This window comes from Orycteropus afer, unplaced genomic scaffold (assembly GCF_000298275.1).
Source record: "Orycteropus afer afer isolate SDZICR_OR568_19922 unplaced genomic scaffold, OryAfe1.0 scaffold00017, whole genome shotgun sequence".
NCBI classification, from domain to species: Eukaryota; Metazoa; Chordata; class Mammalia; order Tubulidentata; family Orycteropodidae; genus Orycteropus; species Orycteropus afer.
Window position 1 is genome coordinate 20,794,997 of NW_006921604.1, and position 10,343 is coordinate 20,805,339.

Consider the following 10,343-nt stretch of genomic DNA (forward strand, 5'->3'; position numbering starts at 1 on the left):
TGCATGGTCCGTTGCCCTCATCTGCCATGGTGTAAATTAGACTGATCTGCTCGAGAATGCTCCTAGGTTTATGGCGCTTTCTCTCCTTTCATCACCTTTGCTGAAGAGTCAAGGCTGGACAAAGTGTCATCATGGCATGGAATATATGCATCTAGGTTTGATAAATAAAATAGCGCAGAAAGAACACCATTCAGAGAGAAACGAAGATTTTTTTTTTTCTCAAGCAGTCTTTGGTCTTTTCCTTCCTTGAACAATGTTTGTATATGTCTCGATTTTTCTTCTAATTTTTGAATTCAAAATTCTGGACCCATAGTGGTTAGATTCAGATTTTGGCTCCCCTGTTTATTGGATGTTGGGTTGATTACTTTACCTCTTGGGGTCTCAGTTGCCTTTACTGGAAAATAACTTATTATGAAGATTAAAATAAGTTGCTATTTAATGAGTTAAACATGTAGAATAGTGCCTGTCACATGGTGTTATTTAAGTATGTGTATACGGGTAGCGTAGTGCCTAAGGCTCTTGACTGCTAACCAGAAGACTGGTGGTTCAAACCACCACCAGGCAGTGATAACTGCCTCGGAAACCCAAGGAGGGGTCACTATGAGTTGGGTCCGACTCGATGGCACATAACAACATAACAAACACTAATGAAGAGATACTTAACTGGCAGGGGAGATACCATGATCACGAAGGTGGTTTTCCCAGGGCGAGGCTTTTCCATTGCACTCCGGGTGTGCTGACCTCTGTGATTTCCCTAAATGCCAGAAACTCTTCTGTATAATTTGTGATAGAGGGGGGGACTGCGTTCACGGTTTCCCCTGATGTTCGATGTTTCAGAGTCGGAGTACTTGGTAAATAAATATATTTAAAAAAAAAAAAAAACACTAATGAGGAAAAAATATAAGAATAAGAATGGTAAAGAGACTTTCCAGGGTTTCTGTAAGTGTGGGGTGGTTGCTAAATTTCAAGCATACAGAATTTTTATAAAAGTAGTTTTTTGAACATGGTTTATACAGAAATCTTTAAACTTTTAAGGGCATGATGCAAATTTCTCTAGCTGGAGGCAGACTAGCTGGCGCTATCTGATGTCAGGATATTTTTAAAGGGTAGTGTTTACTTCACACTTTAATCTTTTCTTATGAGAAGTAGATAGACACTAGTGATAAAGGACAGTGTTTTCTGTAACTAAGAAGTCCTATAACACAGGTGTAAGGTAGGGGTGTGTGTGTATGTGTGTGTGTGTAAATCACTTTTAGTGTCATTTCTTTAGAAATAAAAGGATACAGAATATCTATCATCTTTAGACTGTATACATGTGTTCTAGATACATAGGCTTAAGTGAAAATATAGGATGATGCTTGCATTATAACTACAAAATAATCATTTATGATTTTGAATTTGAAGTACCAAATAAACTCATGTGCTAAATCAGGGAAGGTTGGATTGTGTGTAATATGGACGTTGATGTTCAGTAATCTGAATTATTTTTTTATTATTTTAAGTCAGAGATCTTTAACAGGTCAAGAAAAATACTTGTTTTGGAAAAAATTATTTTCGCCTTTTTTATATTTCAGGTATTTAAAAAAATGTGGGGAAGTAAACTGTATTGTGTTAAATAGCGCTTTGGATTGTTTATAATTTTAGTTTTCAATATTGAAACTTAATATAATTTCTATCTTCTTTCATACATTTTATTCTCAGTTTCTAGTAAGAAACCACTATGCAAAAACTGCAAGGAGGCCACATGTTCTGACCTTCTCTAATCCCACAAGGGGAAGACAGGATTACCAGCAGTAACCCAAGGCCTATTCCTGCCAGGCCAGACATGTTGCCTCCCTCCAGCCTTTTCTTCAACCGTTCCTCCCAGAGCACCCACCACCTCTCTCCTGGGTTTGATAATTCGCTGCAGTGGCCACACAGAACTCACAGATTACAAGGTTTATTAGGGAAGCACCAAGCTACAATTTGAGTTCAGGAAAAAATGCTCAGTCTCTCTCTCTCCAGCCCACCATCCCTCAGCCAAGAGTCTCTCACAGTCTCTTTCCGGGGTGCGTGTCTCTTTCCCAGCAACGCGTGTCTCAGGAGCCTGTGTCTCTTTCAGCAGCACGTCTTCCTCCACCAGCAGTCAGAGAGAGTTCTGCTTCCAGGAGGCCTCCTTTTTGAGCCCGGCAGGGTGGTCAAACTAGCCAATTATAGCATCAGAACTCTAAGCACCTGAGAGAGAGAGTGGGCACCTCCCAGAACATTGTTTTGTGCCACTCCCAACAGAAATAGTCCAGGTGGACACCTTCAGCAATCAGGAGCTCCTCAGTTGCTCATAGCAAATCCCACCTTGGAGTTTACAAAGACTTATGGGTAGAAAAGCCACACAAAGTAATTTACTATACCACACACTACCACTGCCATCGAGTCAATTCTGACTCAAAGCAACCCCCATTGGGGTTCCGAGGCTGTAAATCTTTATGGAAATAAATTGCCTTATCTTCCTCCCGTGGAGCAGATGGTGGAGTCTGAACTGGTGACCTCTGGTTAGCAGCTAGACTCCTTACCTACTACACTGCCAGAGCTCCTTATTAATATCTGGAAAAAAATATTTCAAGAGTAGTTTCTTATTCTTTCTCAACATGTGGCTTAGGTAGAAACTAATGTCCTTTTCCAATGACTAAAGGACAGTTTTTTTAAAGCTAATATTTCCCAAATACAGGCTATTAAGACTTCCTCTCAGTTCATAAACCTTTCTAGGAAAAGCATGTACCTTGGTTTAACACTATTTTCAGATATTTCTAACCTTTAGTTTCTTCTCCTTGAAGCAGAAACCCTTCTGGTCTCAAAGCCTTATTTTGTCGGGCCTCCCTGTCACTCAGTTCTATTTTTTCTGTACAGCTGCTCCCAGAAGTTTTCTCGGGCTGACTTCCTCCCTCCCAAAGCAGTTGGAGGGCCTCATTTTCCATTCCCTCCCTGCCACCCTTCAGAAATTAGGCATTGTAGAAATCTGCAAGGACGCTTCAGCTATGAAATCTCTGAGAACTGCAGCTTTTGAGCTGCCCGCCAGTCTGCAGCACTGCCAGTGGCTGAAGGGTGGGAAGTTCTGAAAGTTGTGACTTATTTGAGGAAGATAATCTCAAGGATGGGGGAGTGTTGGGAGGAAATTGAGGGTGCTGGTTTAGCAGTTTCTTACTGGTCTCTTCCTGACAGCCGCCTCTTCGAGCCTCTTGGGAACTCTTGAACTCTCTGGCCCTTCATTTGAGAACTACAGATTTAGACTGTTGATTTTAATGTTCTCAAGTCCCAGTTCAAACACTCAGTTTGCTTACTTACTCCCAAAAGAGAACCTTCTAGCCCTTTGGAATTAATAAAACTAAAGACCCTATTCATCTGCTTGTGTTTAGTTACGGTAAATCCTAGAGAAAGTGAAATTTTCCTTTCTTCCTAGTTGTAATGCAAGCATCATCCTATATTTTCACTTTAGTCTGCCTTCTTCCTCTTAAATGTACTCCCTCTTGTAGATGGCTGATCCGTCCAATCTCATAGATTCAGTGTTCAGTTCTCTAAAAAGTGGCTCAATCTCAGGTCTGAGTCCCTGCATTGGAGTCAGCCTTCTATTTTTGATACACAGAAATTTGAATGTCTTCTATTGGCTCAGGGGCTCCAGTGGTGTAGCAGTTAAATCATTCAGCTGCTAACCAAAAGATTGGTGATTGGTGCCCCATGGGAGAAAGATGTGGCGGTCTGCTTCTGTGAAGATTTACAGCCTTGGAAACACTGTGAGGGCAATTCTATTCTGTCCTATTGAATTGCTATGAGTCAGAATTGCCTTGATGGCAGTGGGTTTGGTTCTGTTGGCTCAGGACTTCAGGATTATGTAGGATGGGGAAAGAAAATAACCACTAAACTCTGGTAGCGTAGTGCCTAAGGCACTTGACTGCTAACCAGAAGGCTGGCGGTTCAAACCCACCAGCCACTCCTTGGAAGGAGGATGGGGCAATCTACTTCTGTAGTGCTACTGCCTTGGAAACTCAAGGAGGGGTTGCTATGAGTCAGGGCCAACTTGACAGCACATAACAGACAACAACCAACAACAGAAAGATGTTACTACTGATTTCAAAGAGCTTGAAGGTATTATTAGTTGCACTCCCTATGGCTCGCTTACTTTGGTCACATAACCAGTACATACCATTTGCTAGAAAAAGACATCATGTTTGGTAAAGTAGAGGGTCACTGAAAATAAAGGAGACCCTCCATGAGATGGTTTGACACAAGTTGTAACAATGGACTTGAACCAGTGATCATGGAGGTGAGATGGGATAGGGCAATGTTTCATTCTGTTATAGATAAGGTCTCCATTAATTGGAGCTGACTCAGCAGCAGCTAACAACAACAACAAATAGTTCATTAGTATATCTTCACCCTGTTCTTTTTGTTCTTAAACTGTTCTTCCTGAAATTGGCTTCTTTTCTCTCTACCATTTTTACAGTTAATGAAGCTTAAGAATCTTGGTGCCAAGATTCACCTGATCCGATTGCTCTCCTTTGTCTCCCTGTATCTTGGTTGCTAGGTCCTCCCGAGTCTCTTTTCTCAATAGTCCTTTCCTGTCAATCTTCTCTACTGGCTGACTAATCCCTCCACCATCATCACATATGTGGCCTGCCTGCTGGCCCTCTTCTTCCTCCTATGTACTGCCAAAGCACTTTTTTCCTAAAAAAAATTTATTATGATTTGGGTGAAAGTTTACAAAGCAAATTCATTTTTCCACACAGCAGTTAACATACATTTTGTCTCATGACATTGACTGCAATTTCCCACAGTGCAACAGCTCTCTTCCCAGTTCCTCCCCATAGTTACCTCTTCCCTGGGTTCTTTCCTCCCATGCACTCCTGCCCGCCCCCCCAACTGTCTCCCTGTGCATACACAGCCCTTCTATTCTTCTGTGATTGACCTCTCCAAGGATTATATCTGCCTAATGCAAATGTTCAGCTCATATGCTTGTCTTTTGTTTGGCTGGAAGCCACAGGAGTGGGTTCAGTTCCAGACCTGAAGGGCAACTAGGGGCCATAGTCTCCAAGGTTCTCCCAGGCTCTATCAGACCAGCAAACCTGGTCTCTTTTCTTTTTTTTTTTTAATGATTTTGAGTTTTTTTCTGCATTGTTCTCCCACACTATCTAGGATCTCCTACATAAACTGCCCTCCAAGTGATTGGTAGTGGTAACCAAACCCTATCTAGTTCTTCTGGTCTCGTAGTTGTGTAGGCTGAAGACTACATTGTGTACCAGTCTCTTGGACTAATTGTTTCCATGTGTCTGGTTTTCTTCATTCTTCTTTGCTCTGGATGAGGAGAGACCCATCATTGCATCTAGATGGCAAAGCACTTTTTTCTTAAATTAACAATTATCCTATTATCCACCCCCCGCCCCAATCTAGTAGTTTCTTGTTTCCTACTACACTGAGTATCCATTCCCCCTCTGTCCCTCTGTCCCTCTGTCTTATTACAACCCTGTCTGATCTTCTCACTGGCCAGTGAATGTACCAGGTCAACTCATTTGTTCTCTGCCTTTGCCTGTGCTGTCTTCTGTGGAGCGCCTCCCTTTTTACCCTTGTGCTCTGTTCATTACCATCTACACTACACTTGGAACGTACTGGCCAGGTAATTTCAAGGTCAGTAGAAACAGTCCTCTAGTGTCTATAATCTGTACAGCTTCATACATAAGATCTGTCCTCCCTCCCCCCAAAGGTCTGTTATTGTGGTTAGTTGCCATAGAGTTGCCTCTGACTCATGGCAACCTCACATACAACAGAATGAAATGCTGCCTAGTTTTGCGCCATCTTCATGATTGTTGGTACGCTGGAGTCCATTGTTGCAATAACTGTGTATTTTGAGTTCTTTCCAACCCAGGGGCTCATCTTTCAGCACTGTTTTGGGCAGTATTGTGTTGTGATTCACAGGGTTTACATCAGGTGATTTTTGGAAGCATATTGCCAAGGCTTTCTTCCTGTTGTTGTTGTTATGTGCCATCAAGTCGGACCCGACTCATAGCAACCTCTCCTTGGGTTTCCGAGGCAGTATCACTATGGAAGTAGATTGCCCCATCTTCCTTCCAAGGAGTGGCTGGTGGGTTTGAACCGCCAGCCTTCTGGTTAGCAGTCAAGTGCCTTAGGTACTACGCTACCAGAGCTCCCATAAGTCTGTCTTAATCTGGAAACTGGTGAAACCTGTCCACCATGGGTGACTCTGCTGGTATTTGAAATACTGGTGGCATGGCTTCTAGTATCATAGCAACACATAAGCCAGCACAGTACCACAGACTGGCAGATGGTTGGTGGCAGAGTTCTGCCATGGCACCTACTGTCACAGTGTGCTACTTAAATGTTACCATTGTTTAGCATGTGAATTTTTTTTTGAAAGGTTTGAAGCTTTGGTTATCCATTAAACAAGTGTTTGAGTGCCTACTGTGTACCAAGCCCAGTTTTGTGGATACCACAGTGGGAAAAATGGACATAAATCTTTGCTCTCATGAGCTTCTGTTCTGATGGGCTTGGAGAATGATCAGTGGTTACGGGCTTATCTTTCTGTTCTTAAGTACTCACTAAACCAAAAGAAAAACCAAACTCACTACCATCGAGTTTGTTCTGACTCATAGCAACTCCCTTTGGGTTTCCAAGGCCGTAAATCTTTATGAAAGTTGATTGCCCAGTCTTCCTTCTGCGGTGTGGCTGAGGGGTTTGAACTACCAACCTTCTGGTTAGCGGTCAGATGCCTTAGGCGCTACGCACCAGAGCTCCTTATGTATTCGCTAGGGTGCTTCAATAATCATTTAGTTAGCTGAATTACTTTGTTTTTTTTAAAAATTGTGAACTTCTATCTGGATCATAAAAATGCTATCAGACAGTAAATGAAATAAGTGCTTATCTAGACACACTAAGCAAAAGATTTCCTTTTCTATCTTTGTGAAGGATATTGTAGGTACCTTAATTCCATTCAGAGTAGCTTAAGACCTCTGCCCTGTGTGATGATGGTCTGACAGATGCTCAGTATTTTTGTTTTAGCAAAAACAAAATTTACATATTGATCAAAATTTGGTGTTATTCTGTGGCTATAGAGGCACTCCTTGTGTATTGGTGTTCTCAGTCCCTGGAGAGGTGGATTTGGGGGCCAGATTGCCCAGGAAATTCTGTTGTCGGGCCAGATGTCACTGCTGGTCTGGTCACCTGGGGCCAGGGATAGTCACACAATTACAAACATGACTATTGAGGCCCATCCCCCTCAGAGTAGGGTGGGACTCTGAAAAATTGTGTGAGCCTTGGATATGACAAAAAAATACAATTCGATAAGGAGATTTCTTTTCTTGATTGTGGTAAATATACATGTAACCAGACATTTCACATTTTCACGAGCTTCACATGTACAGTTCAGTGACATTTATTATGTTCAACTATCACCCTTTGCTGTTCTCAAATTACCTGTAATACCATATTAAGAAAGCTCAGTGTCCCCTAAGCATTACATCCTCCTTTCAGGTGGATTGATTTCAGAATTAACATTTATTTAGCCACTTCTATGAGGCATCTAAGGAGCCCTTGTGGCACAGTGGTTAAATGCTTGTCTGCTAACCATAAGGTAGGTGGCTTGAATTCACCAGCTGCTCTTTGGGAGAAAGTTGAGGCAGTCTGCTTCCATAAAGATTCATGGAGACTGCCGTTGAGTTGGATCCCACTTACAGTGTCCCCTCCTTGGTTTCCAAGGCGGTATCACTACGGAAGTAGATTGCCCAACCTACCTTCTGAGGAGTGCAGCTCAGAAGGTTTGAACTGCCAACATACAGGTTAGCAGTTAGGTGCTGTGGTGGTTAAATTTGCATGTCAACTTGGCTGGGCCTGGTTGAGTGGCTGGGCACCTGGTGGTAGTTACTCCCCATGATGAGACTGGCAATCAACTCCGTAGTGGGATCTACCACAAGCAGCTGAGTAGCTGCCTTTGGGATATGGTCTGCTTTCTGTATATAAGGAGAAACCTTGGGGATAGTCTCTACTTATGGCATGCTTGGACCCTGCATGTAGCCATGTCATTGTTCAGCAGCCTGCCATGCTCTATCAACCTTGGGACTTACAATGGACTTAAATCAATGGCCTGCCGTGTGGTTTGGTAACATCAGGACTGTGCCATTTTGTTTATCGACCTTGGGCTTGATAGTCTCAGCAGCCAGTAGCTGCCTGAGTGAAGAGATGCCTCTAGCTTCAGTGAGCTGGGAGCAAGAGACAGAGCTGAAGTCCAAGGTCGAGGGGCTTTCACCCATTCCCTAGAGCCTGGCACTTTGAACTTGGACTTAAAGCCTCCAAATCGTAAGAGAATAAACTCCTGTTTGTTAAGGCCATCCCATTTGTGGTGTATTCTTGTCAGAGCAGCACTAGGTAAGCAGAACAGGTGCCTTAAGTACTATGCCACTAGAGCTCCTTCTACAAAGATTGTTGTTGCTGTTATGTGCCCTCGAGTCAGACCCAACTCATAGCGACCCCTTCTTGGGTTTCCGAGGCAGTATCACTACGGAGGTAGATTGCCCAACCTTCCTTCCAAGGAGTGGCTGGTGGGTTTGAACCGCCAGCCTCCTGGTTAGCAGTTAGGCACTATGCTACCAGAGCTCCCTCTTCAAAGATTACAGCCTTGGAAACATTATGGGGCAGTCTACTCTGTCCTACAGGGTTGCTTTGAGTCAGAATGGACTTGATGACAGTGGGTTTATGAAGCATCTGTGGGACTCTGGCTTAGTTATACATAGCAATAAAGCATTTGACAGCTGACCAGAAGGCTGGTGGTTCAAACCCACCAGCTAGAGATACTGCCTCAGAAACCCAAGGAAGGGTCGCTATAAGTAGAATCTACTCGACGGCAATGAGTTTGGTGTTTTTGGTTTTCATAATCCTCAAAGAAACCTTTGTGTGTGTATGTTATATTTATCTTAAACAATATGACTTAAGATGTTTTATATGATGTATAATTGAAAATGTGCTTTCTAAAGTCTTTACCAGATTTATTCATTTAGAGATTAAGTTCTGTCACATCACTGAGCACCATGTGACCTGATTTTGGCTTAACTGTATTTTATAAATAATAATCGAGAGGTGTTGATTATTTGCCACTCCTATGCTGAGTAATTTGTACTGTGGGTAGTATATGGGTTCATATTTAATGACTTCTTGTCATTTAATTTTTAATTTTTTATAATAGAAAATTGCAAACATTTGGCGAAGTTATAGTATCATCAACCCCCTTGTGTCTGTCACTTGACTGCAGTAGTCATTAGCTCTTGGCCATTCTTGTTTCATCTTTACTGCCCCCTGCCCCTGCACTCCCCACTGGGTTATTTTAAAGCAAATTCCAGATTTATATCAATTCTTGATACTGTTTTTAACCAGAATGTTATGGTTTTAAATTTAACTTCAAGTTGGTTTTGCTACAACTTATTTTTCCTCTGTGTTGCTTATTTTTCTCAGTTGTCACTATATATATATATATATATATATATGGCACCTTGATATCTTGTCTCCTTTGGGTCTTAGACGTTATTTGTGATTTATCACTTACCTTAAATAGCTTCTCTATAGACTAAATGAGGTGTTTGTCTCATGCTAGCTTTCTAATAGACAGTAATCAGCTAATTATAACCTTTTGAAAATTGCCTTTCTTTTGTCCCCTTCTTGACCTCAGTGCCTTGTACCCCTAACTAAAAGCACCACACCTCCTAAGCTTCAAAATCACATTGATGCAGATAGATATTTTTTTTAAATGTGAATATCTTTTATTTGTGTGCTAATCAGGCTCATAATTTCCTCATCTGTAGATGAGAGGGTTGGAATCTCTTGTTGCCAAAGTTCCTTTTTGGTTTTGTGGTTAGAAAAAATAAGAAAGTGCAAGGCATAATTGTTGAACATCAGTTACTTAGGGAGTTAATTACTTCCATCTGGGAAATAATGAAAAAGGAAAATGCATCCACTGTATTTTGGTGTGGCACTGCTTCTATCCTTTACTGAAGACCACCTCTGGGGAGAAGTGAGTATGGAGGCAGTCATGTGTGGCCCTTGGGCTGTCCCAGGGATCTTGGAAGTCTGCTCTGCTGCTAGACTTTATCCATAGCCTCCCACTTCCTGTATACTGACCCAGGCAGGGATGGGAGCACCCTCCAACTTTTGTTGTAACTATAGAACCCATACATTCTGATTTTTTCTGTGATACCTGGGCCCCACAGAAGCAGTATATTATTTGGGAGCTCTGGTAGCATAGTGGCTAAGACACTTGCCTGCTAACCAGATGGCTGGCGGTTCAAACCCACCAGCCACTCCTCGGAAGGAAGGTT

The 10,343-nt window shown here is 42.3% G+C and overlaps 1 non-coding gene across 1 annotated transcript; it reads left to right on the plus strand.

Annotated features, from left to right (window-relative positions):
* Nucleotides 1–655: 655 nt before the first annotated feature.
* LOC122152151 lies at nt 656–821 on the plus strand. The gene has a single exon (XR_006164415.1). It is a non-coding gene; the product is annotated as a U1 spliceosomal RNA (small nuclear RNA).
* The last annotated feature ends 9,522 nt before the right edge of the window (nt 822–10,343 follow it).